The following is a 19,733-nucleotide window of genomic DNA, read 5'->3' on the forward strand; positions in this document are numbered from 1 at the left end:
ATTGCAGCACTATTTACAATAGCCAGGACATGGAAGCAACCTAAATGTCCATTGATGGAGGAATGGATAAAGAAGATGTGGTACATATATAACATGGAATATTACTCACCCATAAAAAAGAATGAAATAATGCCATTTGCATCAACATGGTTGGACATAGATATTGTCATACTGAGTGAAGTAAGTCAGACAGAGAAAGACAAATATCATATGATACTGTTTATATGTAAAATCTAAAATATGGTACAAAGGAACCTATTTACAAAACAGAAATTGAGTCACAGATGTAGAAAACAAACTTATGGTTACCAAGGGGGAAAGGGGGGGATAAATTGGGAGATTGGGATTGACATATACACACTACTGAATATGAAAGATAACTAATTAGAACCTACTGTATAGCACAGAGAACTCTATTTGGTGCTCTGTAATGACCTGTATGGGAATGGAGTCTAGAAGAGCGTGGATATATGTATATGTATGGCTGATTAACTTTGCTGTACAGCAGAAACTAACACAACATTGTAAATCAATTATATTCCAATAAAAAATTAATTAAAAAAAGAAACTTCTTTTGGACTTCTAGCCTTCAGAACTGTAAGATAATAAATATGTATTGTTTTAAACAAAAAAACAAACCACAAAAGATATTGTAATGGGAAAATATTCTCCTAAATGTATTGTTAAACAATAGACTTTGAACCACATAACAGTAATATGATAAAGATCAATATCTTTATGAATTTTATACATACATATGTTTTATGTAGACTGTCATAAACTTTAACAAAAATGTCAAGGTGTTAATATATAAATGATCAAAGAGCTTGAAGAAATGTGAAACCTCACAGAACTTGCTCACTGCCTTGACCTGCATATGACTTGCTGATATCTGGTTTTTAGTTTCTGAAGAGAATAAGCCATTGTTCAGACCTGCAGGTGAAGCCTCATATGCCTGGGTCATAAAAGGAGAGAGGTGAGAACAGCAGACAGGGAGGATAGTGGAGACGGGGCCTTCTGCAGACCACTGTTTCCAGGATGTCTCAGCTGGGTTTGGCTTTGCTTTCTGTGCTCTCTCAGCTCCTGCATCTGGCTCTAAGGGACCTGCACTCATGAGTGTCCCCATCCCAACCACTTTTCCCAGATGAGGAAGCCACAGGTTTAAAACCTGGAGAGTGAATATGCCACTATCCTCTCCTGGGTCAGCTCTGGTCTTCCCCAGAGGTGGCCTGAGCCCAGTGCTCCCTGCGGCTCATCCTGGCCTCCGGACATCCTTGGGCTTGTGGGCAGTAGACAGCAGCTCTCTCTGGGTGCCCTCCTGCTTCCTTCTTGGGGAGGGCTTTGTCATGCCTCATGGGCCCCACGAAAGACCCACTGCTCCCCCTACCATGCTACCGAGTCCAAACTCATTCTGCTCACCACATGACAGGTCAATAAATCAGGAGATGAGCTGTGTTGGGGCAAGGAATAATGACTTTATTCAGAAAGCCAGCAGACCGAGAAGATGGCAGACTAATGTCCTAGAGAACCACCCCAGTTAGAAATCAGGCTTCTTTTATGCTAATAAGGGGAAGGCAGAGGATGGGGGAGTTGGCTGTTGCAAACTTCTTGGTGCAGGAATCCTTTGTTCTTGCAGCTGTCCACATAGGTTTTGTCACAATGTTCTTGCAAACCTTTAACAAGACAAATGTTATTCTCTGTTCTGCAACTTTTTATCTCTATATGAATGGAAAAGTGTTATACTCTTAAAGGTCAAAGCCTTAAGAATAAACTATCCTGTATATTTTAGGCTCTAGGCAACATTCTTTTTTTTTTTCTTTTAATTAACTAATTTATTTTTGGCTGCCTTGGGTCTTTGTTGTTGCGGTGAGGGGGGGTACTCTGTGTTGCAGTGTGCGGGCCTCTCATTGTGGTGGCTTCTCTTTGTTACAGAGCATAGGCTCTAGGTGTGTGGGCTTCAGCAGTTGTGGCACACGGGCTCAGCAGTTGTGGCTTGTGGGCTCTAGAGCGCAGGCTCAGTAGTTGTGGCACACGGGCTTAGTTGCTCCGCAGCATGTGGGATCTTCCCGGACCAGGGCTCGAACCCGTGTCTCCTGCATTGGCAGGTGGATTCTCAACCACTGCACCACCAGGAAAGACCTAGGCAACATTCTTAACTCAAAGCAAAAGCAATAGAACACAAAGGTTAAAGTAAAGGAAACAGATCTAATATGGAGTGAGATTTGTTCTTTCCTGTTACAACCAGGCTTAGCCATTCCTGGGCAGTGCCCGGGCTGGGTGAGCGTCCTCCTTATGGTGTCCCTCATCTCCAGGGAACCTCTTCACCTGCTTCCCTCTCCTTCTTCTCTCTTACCTTCTCTCTTTGAAGATAAGGTCTGTGCCCATTCATTGTTGCTTAGCATTTCAGACACAAAATAGGTGCTCAATAAATGATAACATTAGCTGCTCAGTGAAACAGGCACCATTTGCTCTAAGTGCTGTTTATATGTTAATTCATATAAGCTTCAAAACCACCCCATGAGAATGTAAATTGATACAGCCACTATGGAGAACAGTATGGAGGTTCCTTAAAAAACTACAAATAGAACTACCATACGACCCAGCAATCCCACTACTGGGCATATACCCTGAGAAAACCATAATGCAAAAAGAGTCATGTACCAAAATGTTCATTGTAGCTCTATTTACAATAGCCAGGACATGGAAGCAACCTAAGTGTCCATCATTGGATGAATGGATAAAGAAGATGTGGCACATATATACAATGGAATATTACTCAGCCATAAAAAGAAATGAAATGGAGGTATTTGTAATGAGGTGGATGGAGTTAGAGTCTGTCATACAGAGTGAAGTGAGTCAGAAAGAGAAAAACAAATACAGTATGCTAACACATATATATGGAATCTAAGGGAAAAAAAAAAAGGTCATGAAGAACCTAGTGGCAAGATGGGAATAAAGACACAGACCTACTAGAGAATGGACTTGAGGATATGGGGAGGGGGAGGGGTGAGATGTGACAGGGTGAGAGAGTATCATGGACATATATACACTACCAGATGTAAAATAGATAGCTAGTGGGAAGCAGCTGCATAGCACAGGGAGATCAGCTCGGTGCTTTGTGACCACCTAGAGGGGTGGGATAGGGAGGGTGGGAGGGAGAGAGATGCAAGAGGGAAGAGATATGGGAACATATGTATATGTATAACTGATTCACTTTGTTATAAAGCAGAAATTAACACACCACTGTAAAGCAATTATACTTCAATAAAGATGTTTAAAAGAAAAACACCCCATGAGATCACTCCCATACTATCTTTATTTTATAATTGAGGAAACTGAGGCACAGAGACGTTGAGTCAGTAGACTAGGGTCACACAGCAGAACCAGGATGTAAACCCAGATTGTCTGACTCTGAGGTCCTTAGACCAGGAAGCAGGATGGTCTCTGCTCTTTCTTAACACTGTGGACTCGGGGAGTGGTGAGGGATAAGCAAGATTCACACTTGGGCCTCCCACTCTCATCCCACTCAGCACCAGCCTCATGGCCAGCAGATAGAGACAGGGCTTCTAAGGGCAAATCTCTTGGCACCAAAAGCAACAAAAGTGACAAAGCACCCTGGATGACTCTAGAAAGTATAAAGTCAAACGGGTCCCAGGTGGCAGCCCTGGAACTCCTTCCATCTATCCCCTACTGCTTGGTTGGGTTCTCCGCCATGTTGAAACTCTGATCTTTTGGCAGGTTCCAGCTGCCTCACACAGCTGGCCTCCTCTCTGGGATCTTAACATGTTCACTTCAGCATTTTCCTCATCAAAGGATCAGATGATACCTTGGAGATCCCCCAAGATTGGAGAAAAAGAAGAAGCCAGAGAATAAAGAATGAGAGCAAGGGCAGTAATGGGAAGAAGGGCAGGCTGGTGAGGAGGCTCTGAGGGCTGAGACTGTATTTACATCTCACTTGACTATGACAATGGCTTCTCATGCGTGAGGTGATGGGTCAAACCTGAGTGCCATTTGCCCTGAGGCTCAAGCTCTGGGGGCAATGGCCATTTGTCTTTCATCACTGTGACCACACCATCCCCATGCACGGTGGTCAGCAAGGGGCTTAGGGCTGGGTCCAGGGGTAATTCTTCACAGAGGGTCACACACTGGAGCAAAGACACCACACAGCAAGACAATACCAAGAAAGAACAAAGTGAGTTGAAACCCAGTGTCCCAAGCCTCTGGTCACACTGAGCATCCTTGAGCAATGCAGAGCTAGAAACCAGGAAGGTGGACAGGATGTTTGCTTCCTGCTGAACCTGTCTTCCTCCCAGAACAATGCCCACTCACTCTGCCTGCACCTTGTGTTGTCCGAAGCCCCATTCCTCTGTAGCTTCTGTCTCCACCTGCCCTGGGCATTTCTGTCTCAAATCTTGAAGGCTTAACCAGGGTCTGGGTGCTAACCCCTCACTGAACCCAAAGGGTAGAATCCAGCCCAAGTGAAAATAGAGGGTCAACTCCTCTTGGTCAGTCACTGACTGGGCTGGTCCCCATGCTCTGCTCCTCCCTCCACCTCTCCTCCAGCCCTCCTTCAGGGTCTAGTTTTTATTTGGAATGGGACATAGTCACTGCCCCTGTTCCCTTCCTTCGTGCTCAGCCTTGTGGGGAATCCAGGTTTCCACTACAAACTCCGAATAAACATCAGCACTTCACCACCCAGCCCTTGTCGGTCTCAGCTCTGACATCCTGACAAGTCAGGTGCCTCTTGAGATGGACCACAGTACTTCCCCTGTCCCTCTGACCCAGACCACTGAGGACTTGTGGCTCAGGTGCCCGGTTCCTCTGACCAGCAGAAATCTCTCAAGAGAAGAAAGACTTTATCCCAGGAAGGGGTTTCTTGGGGTTCACTGTGGGCCAGGGTCTCCCCTCCAGCCTGAGGCTCCCACAGCATGTCTGGATAAAGGGGTTGCCACCTTCTCTTCACTGGCCTTATAAGAGAGGCCACCCTGTAGCCCTGCATCCAACTGGTCTGGTTTGGAGACTTTGACCCCTGGAACAGTCCAGGGACCCAGTCAGGAAGCAAATGCTCCATAAGAAATGCTGACTGATCTGTGAGAGTAAAGAGAACAAACAGGGAGATACTAGTTGATGCTGGTGTCAACAGCTGTTCTCAGTACAGTGGACTCATGTCACCCTCACACCAAACTAACCTAAGAAGTGGGGTTCTGTCTTATCCCCACTTTCCAGAGGGGGAAACGCAGGGCCAAAGAGGTGGGTGAGTGGCTCCCACGTGTGTATGTTAGCCCAGCACATGGCAGGGAGAAAAGGGAGTGGGTCCCTCTCAGAACTGTGCCCAGGAGCTGAGCTGATAGGAGGGGGATAATTCCACACAACATGGTTTTTATCTGGGACATGGTACATAACATTATTTCTGGTAACAAGAATGAGCACAGCTGACTTGAGAGAGTGGGATCTCTGCAAGGAGGTTGGCGGGATGATTCTGAAACCAAGGGTGAGTGGGGACCACAACTCAAAGATAGTGAACACCTGGACACTCCCATGTTTTAGGAGTTCCCCGCAGGAATGGTGTGCCCTAGGTGGGCCTCTGGCACCCTCCCACAGTAACCACAGCCCTGAAGGGTTTGCTGAGAACCCACCCTGAGAAGCAGGACATTGGCACAGAGTCAGGTGGTCCCAGGCCTTGCTCTGTCTTCCCTGGAGTTGAGAGATGGGGCCAAGGTTCTCCATCAGTTATGACAAAACTGGCTCATTTCACCCAACCATCTCTGGCTTCCTGAGCCTGGCCTGTGCTTCAAGTTCCAGGCCACACTGTGAGCCAGGCCGAGTGGGTGGCCAGCATCATTGAATGACAGCAGGTAGTTGGATTTAACTGGTGAACTTCTAATCCCAGACCACACTATAAGTTTGGTCTCCCAGCCTCACACTTTCTCTGCCAGAAATCATCCTTGTCTCCAGCACCTCAGTTGGTCAGGAATTCATAAGCAAGTAGCATTAGGAGAAAGGGGAAAGTTTGATGGGCAGAGGAAATAAGAGAACCATAAAACGTACAGCTTTGAGCCACACCTTCTTCTTGGGCATTAGGGCAGAGCTCTGCTTTGGGAGGCAGATGGTGTTTTTGCTATTTCCAGAAGTGAGGTGGCAACCGTCTGTGACAGGGGACCTAGGCAGCCTGGTGGAAGCTATGGACCCCTTCTCATGAAAACAATTAAACCACATAGGATTATTATTATTTTTTTAACATCTTTATTGGAGTATAACTGCTTTGCAATGGTGTGTTAGTTTCTGCTTTATAACAAAGTGAATCAGCTATACGTATACATATATCCCCATATCTCCTCCCTCTTGTGTCTGCCTCCCACCCTCCCTATCCCACCCCTCTAGGTGGTCACAAAGCACTGAGCTGATCTCTCTGTGCTATGCGGCTGCTTCCCACTAGCTATCTATTTTACATTTGGTAGTATATATAAGTCCATGTCACTCTCTTACTTCGTCCCAACTTCCCCTTCCCCTTCCCCATGTCCTCAAGTCCATTCTCTACGTCTGCATCTTTATTCCTGTCCTGCCCCTAGGTTCTTCAGAACATTTTTTATTTTTATTTTTTAGATTCCATATATAACCACATAGGATTATAATTACAGTTGACCCTTGAACAACATAAGGGTTAGGGTGCTTCCTCTCCGTGCAAAAATTTGCCTACAATTCATAGTTGGTCATCTCTATATGCGATTCCTCCCTATCCTTAGTTCTTCCGTATCCACTCTTCCATATCCATGGGTTCAATCAACTGCTGATGATGTAGCAAGTACTATTGAAAAAAATCCTCATATAGGTGGACCTGTGCAGTTGAAATCCCCGCTGTTCAAGGGTCAACTGTACATTGAAATAAAGTTATATAACTCTGCTAATGTATGGAATAGTAGCCAATATGCTTCTTTATTAATGTATCAGACACCAGGCTCCAGCAGGGGACTGATAAGGACATGATCTGGAAGTAGTTGATGAAGGCAAAGAATACTTTATGTCTGCAGATGTCATGTGATAGGAAAACCTCAGAAATTTCTAAGGGTGGGTGGTTTTGCTGTGGTTTGTGGACTCCATTTATGGAAGGAAAGGCTAAATTTCAGTTAGAGGATAGTGAAAAAAGATGCAATCCTTCTTCCTATCCAAGCATGGGAAGACCCTGTGTTGCACCTCACAGCTCCAGAGTCCAAGCCTTTGGGGGTTTCTGGGCATCTGGTCAACCAGAATGAGGTTAGAGGTGGTTCTTGAACAGGTTTCATACATATATGTTTGTCTCTAAGGCTATTTGGGTCAGCTTATGATAATTATGGAAGATGAGACCTGGAATTCAGAGTGTGAAATAGGTTTTGTCATTTCCTGAAAACCTGCCTTCAGGAAGGAAAAGGTGGAGGGGCCCCAACTACTCCTTGGTCCTTACACTGTGATGTTTCAGACTTTTTCTCAGACCCCTGGGAGGACGAGTCCGAAGGTAAGTGGGGCTTGTGGCTCATGATTTCCACAAGACATAGAAGCTGAATTTCCTTCCTAAGTTGGCAAAATTCAAAATGGGCTTTTGGAAAGGAGCATTGATGACACAAGGTTAGAAAGAATATCAGGATTCATCTAGCGAATCCTGGCTCTGTCATTTTGCTAGAGAACCTATGTGTCTTGAGGGATGGTGAGTAACAGATGCAGCGGGAACTGGCTCTTTGGGGGAAGGTGACTTTGGAGTTGAGAAATCGGGGTCCTTGGCTAAGGGGCTATTTGTCTCAGAGTACGACAGGCTCAGACCTTAGAGTGGTTTCTGCTTCTTGGCCAGATAATCCTATTTCAGCTATGGAGGGAGCTCCAACACCTTCCATATCCATCCAAGAAAGAAATCCCTCATGTGAATTCTTAAGGAAGGAAAGCCCTTCTCCTGTGGGCCTCTTGATGACAGAGATAGCATCCTTTTCAGCTTTACATCCCCCAAAAGAGGCATATCTGGCATAAAGTGAGGGCTTGACAAATTCTCACTTGTGAAACAAATGAATGAATACATGGGCAACCCTGTATAGTGCTTGGGTTGTCTGACAAGAGACCTGGACCCCATAGCTCTGACCCTTCTGCTCTCACTTGGGCCTTCTGCAGTGTCACCATGCCTCTATCTTCAACCGCGAAGAGCCTCCTCACCACCTGTGTCCTCACCACCTTGGTTTTCAGCTCTGTAGGTAAGAATAAACAAATGGCCCCTTTCTCTCAAAGACTGGAAGGGTAAGGTGGCAATACAGGAGAGGAATGCCCACTTAGGAGAGACCAGGTTCAGCTCCAAGTGCAGTGATGAACACTTCAGAGATGGAGACCCCCATTAGCATCCCAGGCCATGGGCAGCTGAGAGGGCCTGAGCCTGTCCAGAGGGTGGTGGGTCAGTATGAATGGGGCCTTATGTGGCCCTGGGGAGGAACTGTGGACTGAGTGGAGGAAGGTAGGTATCCAGCCCCACAGGGAACAGGTTTCATGGCACTTTGACTCTCAGGAATGTTTGGCTATTGGAAACATCAACTACGATTCTTGACAGTTTTCATTCCTGAATTACTTTCTGAACAATTTTAATTTCTTTTTCATAGAGAGTTACCAATGTGTAAACTGCTCTATTTATACATGTACTACTGACCCACAGACAACTTGTGAAACGTCTCAAAGCTGCTTCAGCTACAAGCAAGAATTGAAGGCATCAGGTATGCTGTGCCAGGCCCCTACCCATGCTGCTAGGCATGTGGGACAGACAAGGAAGGTGTTTAGAGTGAGGGAGGTTGCTGTGTTCCCCAGCTTGATGGAGCTCCTCACTTCCCTGTGTAACAGAGTTCAAACCTACTGCTCGCCACATGACAGGCTGATAAATCGGGAGACTAGGTGTTGGGCAAGGAATGGTGATTTTATTTGGAAAGCCAGCAGAAGATGGGGACTAGTGTTCCCCAAAACCATCTTACCCAAGTTAGAATTCAGGCTTCTTTTATTTATTTATTTATTTATTTATTTATTTTTTAAAGATATTTGCCATGTGTTTCTTCTTTAGGTCCTTTTATTTTTAATTTATTTTTATATTTATTTTTGGCTGTGTTGGGTCTTCGTTTCTGTGCGAGGGCTTTCTCTAGTTGTGGCAAGCGGGGGCCACTCTTCATTGTGGTGCGCGGGCCTCTCACTATCGTGGCCTCTCTTGTTGCGGAGCACAGGCTCCAGACGCGCAGGCTCAGTAGTTGTGGCTCACGGGCCCAGTTGCTCCGCGGTATGTGGTATCTTCCCAGACCAGGGCTCGAACCCGTGTCCCCTGCATTGGCAGGCAGATTCTCAACCACTGCGCCACCAGGGAAGCCCCCAGACTTCTTTTTTACTAAAAGGGGAGGGAGTGTAGCTGGTAGTTGCAAACTTCTTGGTGCCGGCCAGACTCTGGAGGGGATATGATGATCCCGTGTTCCTGCAGCTGTCCATGTAGGTCTCGTGACATGCCCCTGTAAACCTCCAACAAGACAAATGTTATCTTCTGTTCTGCAACTTTTTATCTCTAGGTGAATGGAAAAGTGTTTATATCTTTAAAGGTCAAGCTGGGAGGACTTGAGAATGGGCTATCATATATATTTCAGGCTATAGGCGACATTCTTTTACAAAAGGTGCAGAGCCAGCATGACTGAACACAGGAAACAGAGCACAAAGGTTAGAGCTAAAGGAATAGATCCAATATGGAGTCAGGTTTGTTTTTCTTTGCTACTCCTGTGCATCTTCTATTTTACCTTGCTTCCTTATGTCATGCCCTACCAGGATGGGGCTGGAAGTGTGGGGTGGGTATGAGGTGGCAGGGAGGGAGGCTCCAGGAAAAAGGATAGGCCATCCTGGTTCATCATGAACCTCACTGAGATATGACACTCCCATTCTAACAAACGCTAATGTTACCATGTGCAAGTTCATGTGCCTGACACACAGTGAGGTCAAAAAAACTGAAATGTTAGAGTTTGGAGCAGAGGAAAGTTTATTGCAGGGCTATGCAAGAGGAATGGTGGCTTGTGCTCAAAAAACTTTGAACTCTAAGGTTTCAGCAAAACATTTTTAAGGCACAGTGAGGGAGGGGTATCCGTGAGGTATGTGATCAGCTCATGCACAATTCTCTGATTGGTTGATGTTGAGGTAATAGGGTGGTTAATGTTATCCATCCTTAGGCGCCAGAAGGTCTGGGGGCTACGTGCTCATGATCATCAAGTAATTAATTTCTTCCACTTGGTGATGGTTTTTAGCATCTGAAAAACTCAGGAAATATGTATGAGATACTATTATCTGGGCACTTCCAAGAGGAGCTACAGCAGAGGATATGGGGGAGGGGCTTGTCCCCGGAAGGCCCCACAGGGTGCTCTTCGGTTACACTAACAAACCATCCCTCCGTTTCATTCCACGGACCAATGCAGAAAGACTCTTTTGAAGAAGTGAAAAGACTGAAAACAAAGTGATTGGAGGCACAGAATTCTTTAATACTTGCTGCCCATTTGGGATCACTCTCTCTATGGCTCAGAGGGGAAATTCCCTCTGGGATTGGTTCTTTACAGGGCAGCTCTTACAAGTTTTCGAGGAGAAAGGCTGTTCTTCAAGTTCGTGTGTCCCACTGGTCTTCTCAGCATCACTGGGGGATAATCAAACATTTGGGTACAAGCGTCAGTGCTGCCAAGATGAACTGTGTAACCAAGGGGAATTACAAGGTGAGTGCCAACACGTCTCTACTCTCTCTCCCTTCCCAGCCCTGTTCCCAATTCATTGCCTTAAGTCTCTGCTTTCCAAGTACCTTCCTGTGACATGTCTCTCTGCTTCTGAGCTGCCCAGTGATTTTGCTCACTGATTGCCTTTCCTCCCTGTGAAGGGATGGATACAAGCCTTTCTCCTGCACAGGAGACTGAATGACAGTTAGGTGGCTGGAACTGGTCTTGGGGATTTACTCTAAGTGTGATTAGAGGTTAAATTATTTACTTTCCCATTCCAGCTGAAAAGTTATCTTTCCTCACCTGTTTAATTCCTCACTCCCTTAAGAGTACTTTTTAGACCATAGCTTATCTTCCCTCCATTATCTGAGTACTTTTCTCCGGCCAAGGCAGAGAAGAACAGGTAACATCAAATTACTAGAAGATCCTTTTGGCTACATCTTCCCACTTAATACCTACCTCCCCTGCACCCTCCATGCCATCCTAGTTGTAAATAATTTTGATTTTGGGGGGGAGGAATCCTTGAATGACCATGACTCAAGGAGAGGGGCTAATGTTTTCAGCTCTTTTTAAAACTTATTCTTTAAGATGAAAATTTTCTCTTCATTCAGTGCCTCAGAAATCCCTAAACCCCAATGGCATTAAATGTCCTGCATGCTTCAATGTGGATGACATTTCCTGTGAACCAGTTTTACTCACCTGTACTGGTGCAGAGACAAAATGTCTCAACGTTATTGGCCAAGGTACGGATATTTTGCCAGGTGTTTTGATGTTCATCTTAAATGTTATATTGAATTAACTATCTATTGCCGTGTAACAAATTACTCCAAAACTTGACAGCCTAAAACAAAACAGTCATTTGAAAAAGGAAAAGAGGAAGGAAAAGGAGGGGGATGCGGAGGAGGAGGAAGAGAAGGAGGAAAAGGAGGAAGAAGGGGAGAGAGGGAGGGCAAAAGTGCAGTTTTTAAATAATCTAATCTCAGAAGTGACATTTTCATTCTGCTGTATCTTGTTGGTTGCACAGACTAACCCTGATACAACAATGGAGGAAACTACACAAGGGCGTGAATATCAGGAAATGGAAAACATTGGGGGCCATCCTAGAGAATAAAAACCATAGACAGCAAGGGCTAGTACAGGGGCAAGCGCTGGTTATCCCTTCAGGGTTTGGAGGAAGCCATCTGTCAGGAGAGGAGAGGATAGCACAACTGCTTCCCATAGCAGAGTCTGAGACTTGGGAACATGTCATATCATGACCTCCTGGAATTGGGCCTTGACTCTTTGGCAATGAAGAGGGTGACACTTCAGTTCTGACTTTTCATCATCACTACCATTATTGCTATTACCAAACAACCATAATCAAACACTTAATTTTTACATGGTGTCATTCTGAAATCTGTAGAGGGATGTGTAATTTTCCTGAGTAGGATAAAAGTATATATTTGTGATAAAGAGCAAATGCGCCATTCAGATAAGAATTGGGAGAATAACCATAGTATTGGACTGTACAGCTAGAAGGGGCACCATCAGTTCTTTTCTGATCAACTTGTAAAAGGTTTCATGAAATTAGTGGTATTTTAGGAGATGATTAAATGATGGGAGAGAGAATGTGGTGGGAATGGAGGCAAGTTATGCCTTTTCTTTTTTTGAGAAGATTTTGAAGAAGGACCTAGGGCTATCAGATGAATTGGAGATGAGTGATGAAAATGGGATGTCACAAAGGACACAAGGGAGGGCTGGGGCTTTGATAATGCGGCAGTCTCTCTACTCCAACTTGCCATGGAAAGCATAGACATGCAATGAGGTTCTACCATGCTAGCATCCCATTAAATTCATAGCCCTGGGGAGAAGGAATCTGATCCTAAGGGGGATCTGTATTTCTTCCCTCTGGTTTCCTCAAGGAGGCAACGGTAAGGAAGAAAGCAGGCACCACAGGGACATTTTAGCTGAATACATGAGTTGTGACCTCCAGCCTTCTTCCCTAGATCAACTATCTCTCCCCTAGTCAGGACACAAGGGCTCCAGTCTTAGCCATGTGTCTGAGACTGCAGGGGTCCTTCCTAAACTGGGAAGATGTTGGGGTCGGAGGGAAACAAGTCTTGGTCCCTGAACAGAGCTAGAGCTGTGGTTGTTGCTTCTCTCACAGAGGACAGAGATCACAGACTCCGGGGCACTCTGAGCACCCTTTTCTTCGTCAAGGAAGGCAGATAGAATAGGATGTAGGTGAGGAGGTGAGAAGGATGAGAGAGAAGACTAACTCCTGGATCTTTCTCTTGGCAGTTGGTCCTTTTCTTGCAGTTTTTGCCATGGGTTGTGCTACTGAAACTGCCTGCAACTTGAAGAATATAAGTTTACTGAGTAACATAAAACTCCATACATATTGTGTAGACAGCAATGGGAGACCCCAGGTGACGTCCATCACCTCATCAATCCTGACTGGTCTCTTTCTACTCAAAGTTTTGCTTTGATTTTTCAGGCCTTGCCAAGCCATTTTCCTACAAACCTGAAAAAGTTGGAGTCCTTGGCCGGCTCCCCTCCCCAACATTCCCCAGACATTGCAGAATTAAAGGGCTGATACTTAAGTGTGTGGGTAATTACTTGTACTTTAGGGAAAAAAAATCCTATTCATTCTTCTAAGGGGTTCTTTCTTCACCCAAAGTAGCACATTTCAGAGGAGGTATGAGATGACATCTATAAGAATCACTGTGATCTGACCTATGTCACTCAGTCCAAACCTTCACACACACCCAGAACACACCTCTTTCCTGACAGTCTCAATTTTTATTCCTAATCCTTAATTCCTCATTGCCCCCCAACCAATGCTTTTTTTTAAATTAATTTTTTATTTTACGTATTTATTTTTGGCTGTGTTGGGGCTTTGTTGCTGCACGCGGGCTTTCTCTAGTTGTGGTGCACGGGCTTCTCATTGCGGTGGCTTCTCTTGTTGCAGAGCACGGTCACTAGGCACACGGGCTTCAGTAGCTGTGGCTCATGGGCTCTAGAGAGCAGGCTCAGTAGTTGTGGCGCACGGGCTTAGTTGCTCCGCGGCACGTGGGATCTTCCCGGATCAGGGCTCGAACCCGTGTCCCCTGCATTGGCAGGCGGGTTCTTTTGTTTAATGGTTTCTATTTTTATTTTTTTTAATTATTATTTTTTAACATCTTTATTGGAGTATAATTGCTTTACAATGGTGTGTTAGTTTCTGCTTTATAACAAAGTGAATCAGTTATACATATACATATGTCCCCATATCTCTTCCCTCTTGTGTCTCCCTCCCTCCCACCCTCCCTATCCCACCCCTCTAGGTGGTCACAAAGCACCGAGCTGATCTCCCTGCGCTATGCGGCTGCTTCCCACTAGCTATCTGTTTTACGTTTGGTAGTGTATATATGTCCATGCCATTGTCTCACTTTGTCTCAGCCCCTAGGTTCTTCATGGCCAATTTTTTTTTGTTTGTTTTTTTTTTTAGATTCCATATGTATGTGTTAGCATACGGTATTTGTTTTTCTCTTTCTGACTTACTTCACTCTGTATGACAGACTCTAGGTCCATCCACCTCACTACAAATAACTCAATTTCGTTTCTTTTTATGGCTGAGTAATATTCCATTGTATATATGTGCCACATCTTCTTTATCCATTCATCTGTCGATGGACACCTCTCCTCGCGCACCCCAAAACAATGGTCTCTTGCCTCTTAGGCAGGTCCAGACTTTTTCCCAGACTCCCTCCCGGCTAGCTGTGGCGCACTAGCCCCCTTCAGGCTGAGTTCGTGCAGCCAACCCCAGTCCTCTCCCTGGGACCTGACCTCCGAAGCCCGAGCCTCAGCTCCCAGCCCCCACCCACCCCGGCGGGTGAGCAGACAAGCCTCTAGGTCTGGTGAGTGCTGGTTGGCACCGATCCTCTGTGCGGGAATCTCTCCGCTTTGCCCTCTGCACCCCTGTGGCTGCACTCTCCTCCGTGGCTCCAAAGCTTCCCCCCGCCCAACCCCCATGTCCACCAGTGAACGGGATTCTTAGTGTGTGGAAACCTTTCCTCCTTCACAGCTCCCTCCCAGAGGGGCAGGTCCTGTCCCTATTCTTTTGTTTCTGTTTTTTCTTTTTTCTTTTGCCCTAGCCAGGTACGTGGGGAGTTTCTTGCCTTTTGGGAAGTCTGAGGTCTTCTGCCAGCGTTCAGTAAGTGTTCTGTAGGAGTTGTTCCACATGTAGATGTATTTCTGATGTATTTGTGGGGAGGAAGGTGATCACCACGTCTTACTCTTCCGCCATCTTGAAGGTCTCTCCAAAAATGAGGTGTCTGTTTCAGTTCTAAGTTGTTTCCCCCATCCTGCAACTGGAGACTATGCATACAGAGAAAAAGTATACAAATATACAAGAAAAGACACAAAATCCAAAAGAGAAGAGAGGATGCACATGAACGCGCACACACACAAACAGCTAGAGAGAAACCCAGGCAAGTCTGTAGGTAAAAGAGGCACCTATGCAAATACAGAGGGGAAAAAAAGCAAATAGAAACAGAAGGGAAAAGTGCGGATAAACTTTCATTAAGGAAGGTCTCCATCTTGTGGCGGTGCTTGGTGTTACCACCAGTTAAGCTGTTTTGTTTCCATTTCCAACCATCCATCCTTGCATGCATTCGTCCATCAATCCAACTGATATTTTTCAGCACATGCTATGTGACAAGCATGTGCTAGAGCTTCAGGATAGGGTAGGGAACAAAATTCCCTGCCTTCACGAAGGTTATGTTCTACTTGGAGCTTATGTGGGTGGTAATTTGACAGATATAAAGTGTGGTATGTTAGGTCAGAAAAAAATCACAAAGTAGGGATGAGAATATGAACAGCTGGTGGGGGAGGGAGTAAGCACTGTCAGTAGGGTGACCAAGGAAGGCTTCACTGAGAAGGTTACTTTTGAGTAAAGGCTCGTGATTATGTGGGAGAAGAGGGATCCAGGAAGAGGAAACAGCTAGTGCAAAGGCCTTGATAGGAGCGGGGCTCTTCAATCAGGGTGAGAAGACAAGTTGGGGCTGCAGTGTAGTGAGCACGAAGGTGAGCAAGAAAGTGAGCATCAGGAGAAAGAACAGCAGGTCCAGATTATACAGACTTTGGCTTTTGCTCCGAGTGAGGCGGGGTAATGCTGGAGGAATTTGAACCCAGGAGGGATGTTATATGACATCACCACTCTGGCTGCAGAGTAGAGCAGGCTCTAGGGAACCCAGACCAGTTAAAGCTACTGTAATTCTACAGGTGAGAGATGAGGCAGGCTTGCATCAAGATGCTGGCAGTGGGGATGGTAAAAATGGTAGGATTCTAGATATATTCTGAAAACGGATTCAACAGATTATCTAATGGGCTGGATGTGGAGTAGAGGAAAAGGGATGGTAAATGAAGATAGAATTTCTTCACATTAATTCCGTGCATTAAGTCAAATTAAGCTAAAATTTTTCATTTTTATCCCAAAACTTTGAGGTTGGCTTTAATTAAATAATAAAACAACAAAATCTCAAAAGTTAAAAGTTAAGTTTGTATGGGAAATGTAGTTATAGTACAATTGAAAGTTGAGAAATATTTACTCAAAGTGACACCTTTGGTTTTCGGTGTTAAAATAGTTATTCTGAAGTTCTTCTTTCTTCAAATAATTAGCTGACATTAGTATCGCTCAGATTACTAAAAGCAAGTTAGAAGAAGGGCTTCCAGGACACACTGCTGTTCACTCCTCTGCTAATATATAATTGCTCAGCCTGAATGACTCATGTGGGCACAATGGCGAGCTCCTGCCTGAGCATCAGGACATTCACCCATGGCTAGCTCCTCTCTGGAGAATCTGAGGCAGAGGAAAGGCAAATAAGGGCTGACAATGACCTAACACTGTTTGGGGAGGATCTTCCCACAAGGCTGAGAAGATTAGAGCAAGCATCTATGATAAAATCGCTGTGTGAATCTCTTAGGAAACAGGCTGACCTCAGTTTGGGGCAAGTGGCTAACAGACTACCCACTTAGTGTGAACAAATGCCTGTCCTTCTAAAAGTTGCTCTCAGGAGGGTTCATGACTACAGATTTAGTAAAGAAGAACCAGTTATTACGAGGCAGAGTCCCATTCAGGGCAGCAGGGAAGCAACATTGGGAGTGAAGCATCTTCCTTGGGGTTTATCGCTGGGATTTGGCCAGTGGCCAGCCTCAGGTCAGGATAGATTCCTTTGTCCAGAAGACTGAAACAAGGGGCTCTCCCAGGATCAGCTGAGCTCTTGGCTTCCACGTCCTTGCTGAGCAAGCTCCTGTCTTGGTTGAATAGGTTTTCTTAACTTTTCTCATTGCCCAACCTTTTGGCCTAATCTGTGTCTTACCATGTTTGTTGTAATTCCTCTCCACCCCTAGGAGGTCAGCAAGGAGGAATTTATAATAAAAATAATTGTAATAATTATCTTTAAGCTTCAAAAGATAATTTTAGAGATAAGTTTATAAACAAAGTACAACTTTGATAAGATCCTGGCAGGACACTTCTGACTTTAATCAGATTTTATGACTACTGTTACCAGTCTGGGTAAGGTATTCTGTCTGTACTTGTCAAGGAAGGTACTGGAGAGGGGATCAAAACCCCATGTGGGTATGATGAGTAATGAAAACTGTTTTTTATGAGTTATGTATTGGTTTTCTTTTCTTTTTTTTTTTTTTAAGATTTTTTGATGTGGACCATTTTTAAAGTTTGTATTAAATTTGTTACAACATTGCTTCTGTTTTACGTTTTGGTTTTTCTGGCCACGAGGCATATGGGATCTTAGCTCCCAGACCAGGGATCAAACCCGCACCCCCTGCATTGGAAGGCGAAGTCTTAACCGCTGGACCACCAGGGAAGTCCCTGTATTGGTTTTCTATTGCTGCATAAAGAGTTATCACAACATAGTGGTGTAAAGCAACATAGATTTGTTAGATTCTGCAAATGGATTCTGTCTGGGCTCAGCTGAGTTCTCTGCTTAGGGTCTCCCAAGGCTGAGATCAAGGTGCTGGCCAGCTAGGCTCTTACTGGGAGTATCAGAGGAAGAATCCATGTCCAAGGCTGCTGGCAGAATTCAGTTCCTGTGTTATAGAACAGAAGCCCCCATTTCCTGGTCATTGGCTGGTTGCTCTCCCATCTAGAGGCTGCCCCATTTCTCATTACATCCTCCCCTACCTCAAAAGCCAGCAACGGTGTGTCCAGCCCTCTCAATTCTAATCTCTGACTTTGTCTTCTGCCACCAAAGAAAACTCTGCTTTTAAAAGGGTTAGTGTGATTAGATTAGGCTTACTCTGATAAACTTTTATCTTTTAAAAAATTTTTTAATTATTTTTATTTTATTTTTTAAAATCTTTATTGGAGTATAATTGCTTTACAACGGTGTGTTAGTTTCTGCTTTATAACAAAGTGAATCAGCTATACATATACATATATCCCCATATCCCCTCCCTCTTGTGTCTCCCTCCCACCCTCCCTATCCCACCCCTCTAGGTGGTCACAAAGCACCGAGCTGATCTCTCTGTGCTATGCGGCTGCTTCCCACCAGCTATCTATTTTACATTTGGTAGTGTATATAAGTCCATCCGACTCTCTCACCTCATCCCAGCTTCCCCTTCCCCCTCCCCATGTCCTCAAGTCCATTCTCTACATCTGCGTCTTTATTCCTGTCCTGCCCCTAGGTTCTGCAGAACTTTTTTTTTTTTTCCATAAACTTATCTTAAGGTCAATTGTGCTTAACATCATAATCAGAGGAGTGCTGTTTGGTCATATTCACAGGTTCCAGGAATAAGGTCTGAAATCCTGGAGGCCATTTAAAAAATTCTTTGTAGCTACCAGAAGTTCTGGCCTCTGGCATAATGGAATGGAAAGACTGACAAATCCTCTCTCCAAAAAGCTTCTATGAGAGCTGGATGAAGTAAAGCACGTGCACACACACACACACACACATTTCCACGTCCTGTAATTCAATCAAAGGCACATGACAAATTGGTAAGTGTCTACTGGTGAAAACTCCTGAACTCTGGATAAGAATGCTGAGTCTGGGTGTTTTTTGTTTTTGTTTTTTTAATTGAAGTATAGTTGATTTACAATGTTTCAGGTGTACAGCAAAGGGATTCAGTTATGCATATATATATATACATAATCTTTTTCAGATTATTTTCCATTATACGTTATTATAAAATATTGAATATAGTTCCCTGTGCTGTAGAGTAGGTCCTTGTTGTTTGTCTATTTTATATACAGTAGTGTGTATCTGTTAATCTCAAATTCCTAATTTATCCCACCTCCACCACCCCCCCTTTTCCCCTTTGGGAACCATAAGTTTGTTTTCTATGTCTGTGAAGACTGGGTCTTTGTAGCTGGGGTTGTTGCCATCCTCTCCTGTGTGCTGCTCTCCCTACCCCCATGAAAACATTAAGTTTTACTGCCTCTGCCAGGGGGGGCTCACTTGATTTGGAGTGTAGTCAGGGTAAGTGTGATCTTGGTGGCCAACAAACAGGGAGCTTCTGGAGCTGTTTGGGGCAAACAATGGACTGGCTGGTGACCTGGCAGATTTAACACAGAGATCTGGGAGGTGAGATAGCCACAGGGGGCCTGAAAATTTTTCCACACATCCTGCGTTCACTGGAGGCTGTGTGCATACACAGCAGGCACCAGAGGGATTCCAGGCCACCCACAAACACGTGGCTGATGGTGTCTGCACACGTGAAAGTCAATGCTGGGACTGATTTGAAAATAGCCTGAAGTTTGGGTGTGCTCCCTGTCCACACTCAGATCCACTGGCGGAGAGTGCAAACCTTACCTGCTCAAGGTGTTGGACACAACCTCTGACCAATCTATGGCTGAACACTAAGCTAAGTAGACACAGGGGTGACCCCTAGGGAATCCAGCTTAAACATGAAAACAATAAAAACAAAATGAGCAGAGATATCAGTGAACACACACTACCGGAAGATGGACTTCATATTATATTTAGTCCAGCTCTGAGACCTGGATAGAATGCATAGAGCAGGTATTTGAAGACT

Source organism: Balaenoptera musculus, chromosome 3, assembly GCF_009873245.2.
Source record: "Balaenoptera musculus isolate JJ_BM4_2016_0621 chromosome 3, mBalMus1.pri.v3, whole genome shotgun sequence".
Lineage (NCBI taxonomy): Eukaryota > Metazoa > Chordata > Mammalia > Artiodactyla > Balaenopteridae > Balaenoptera > Balaenoptera musculus.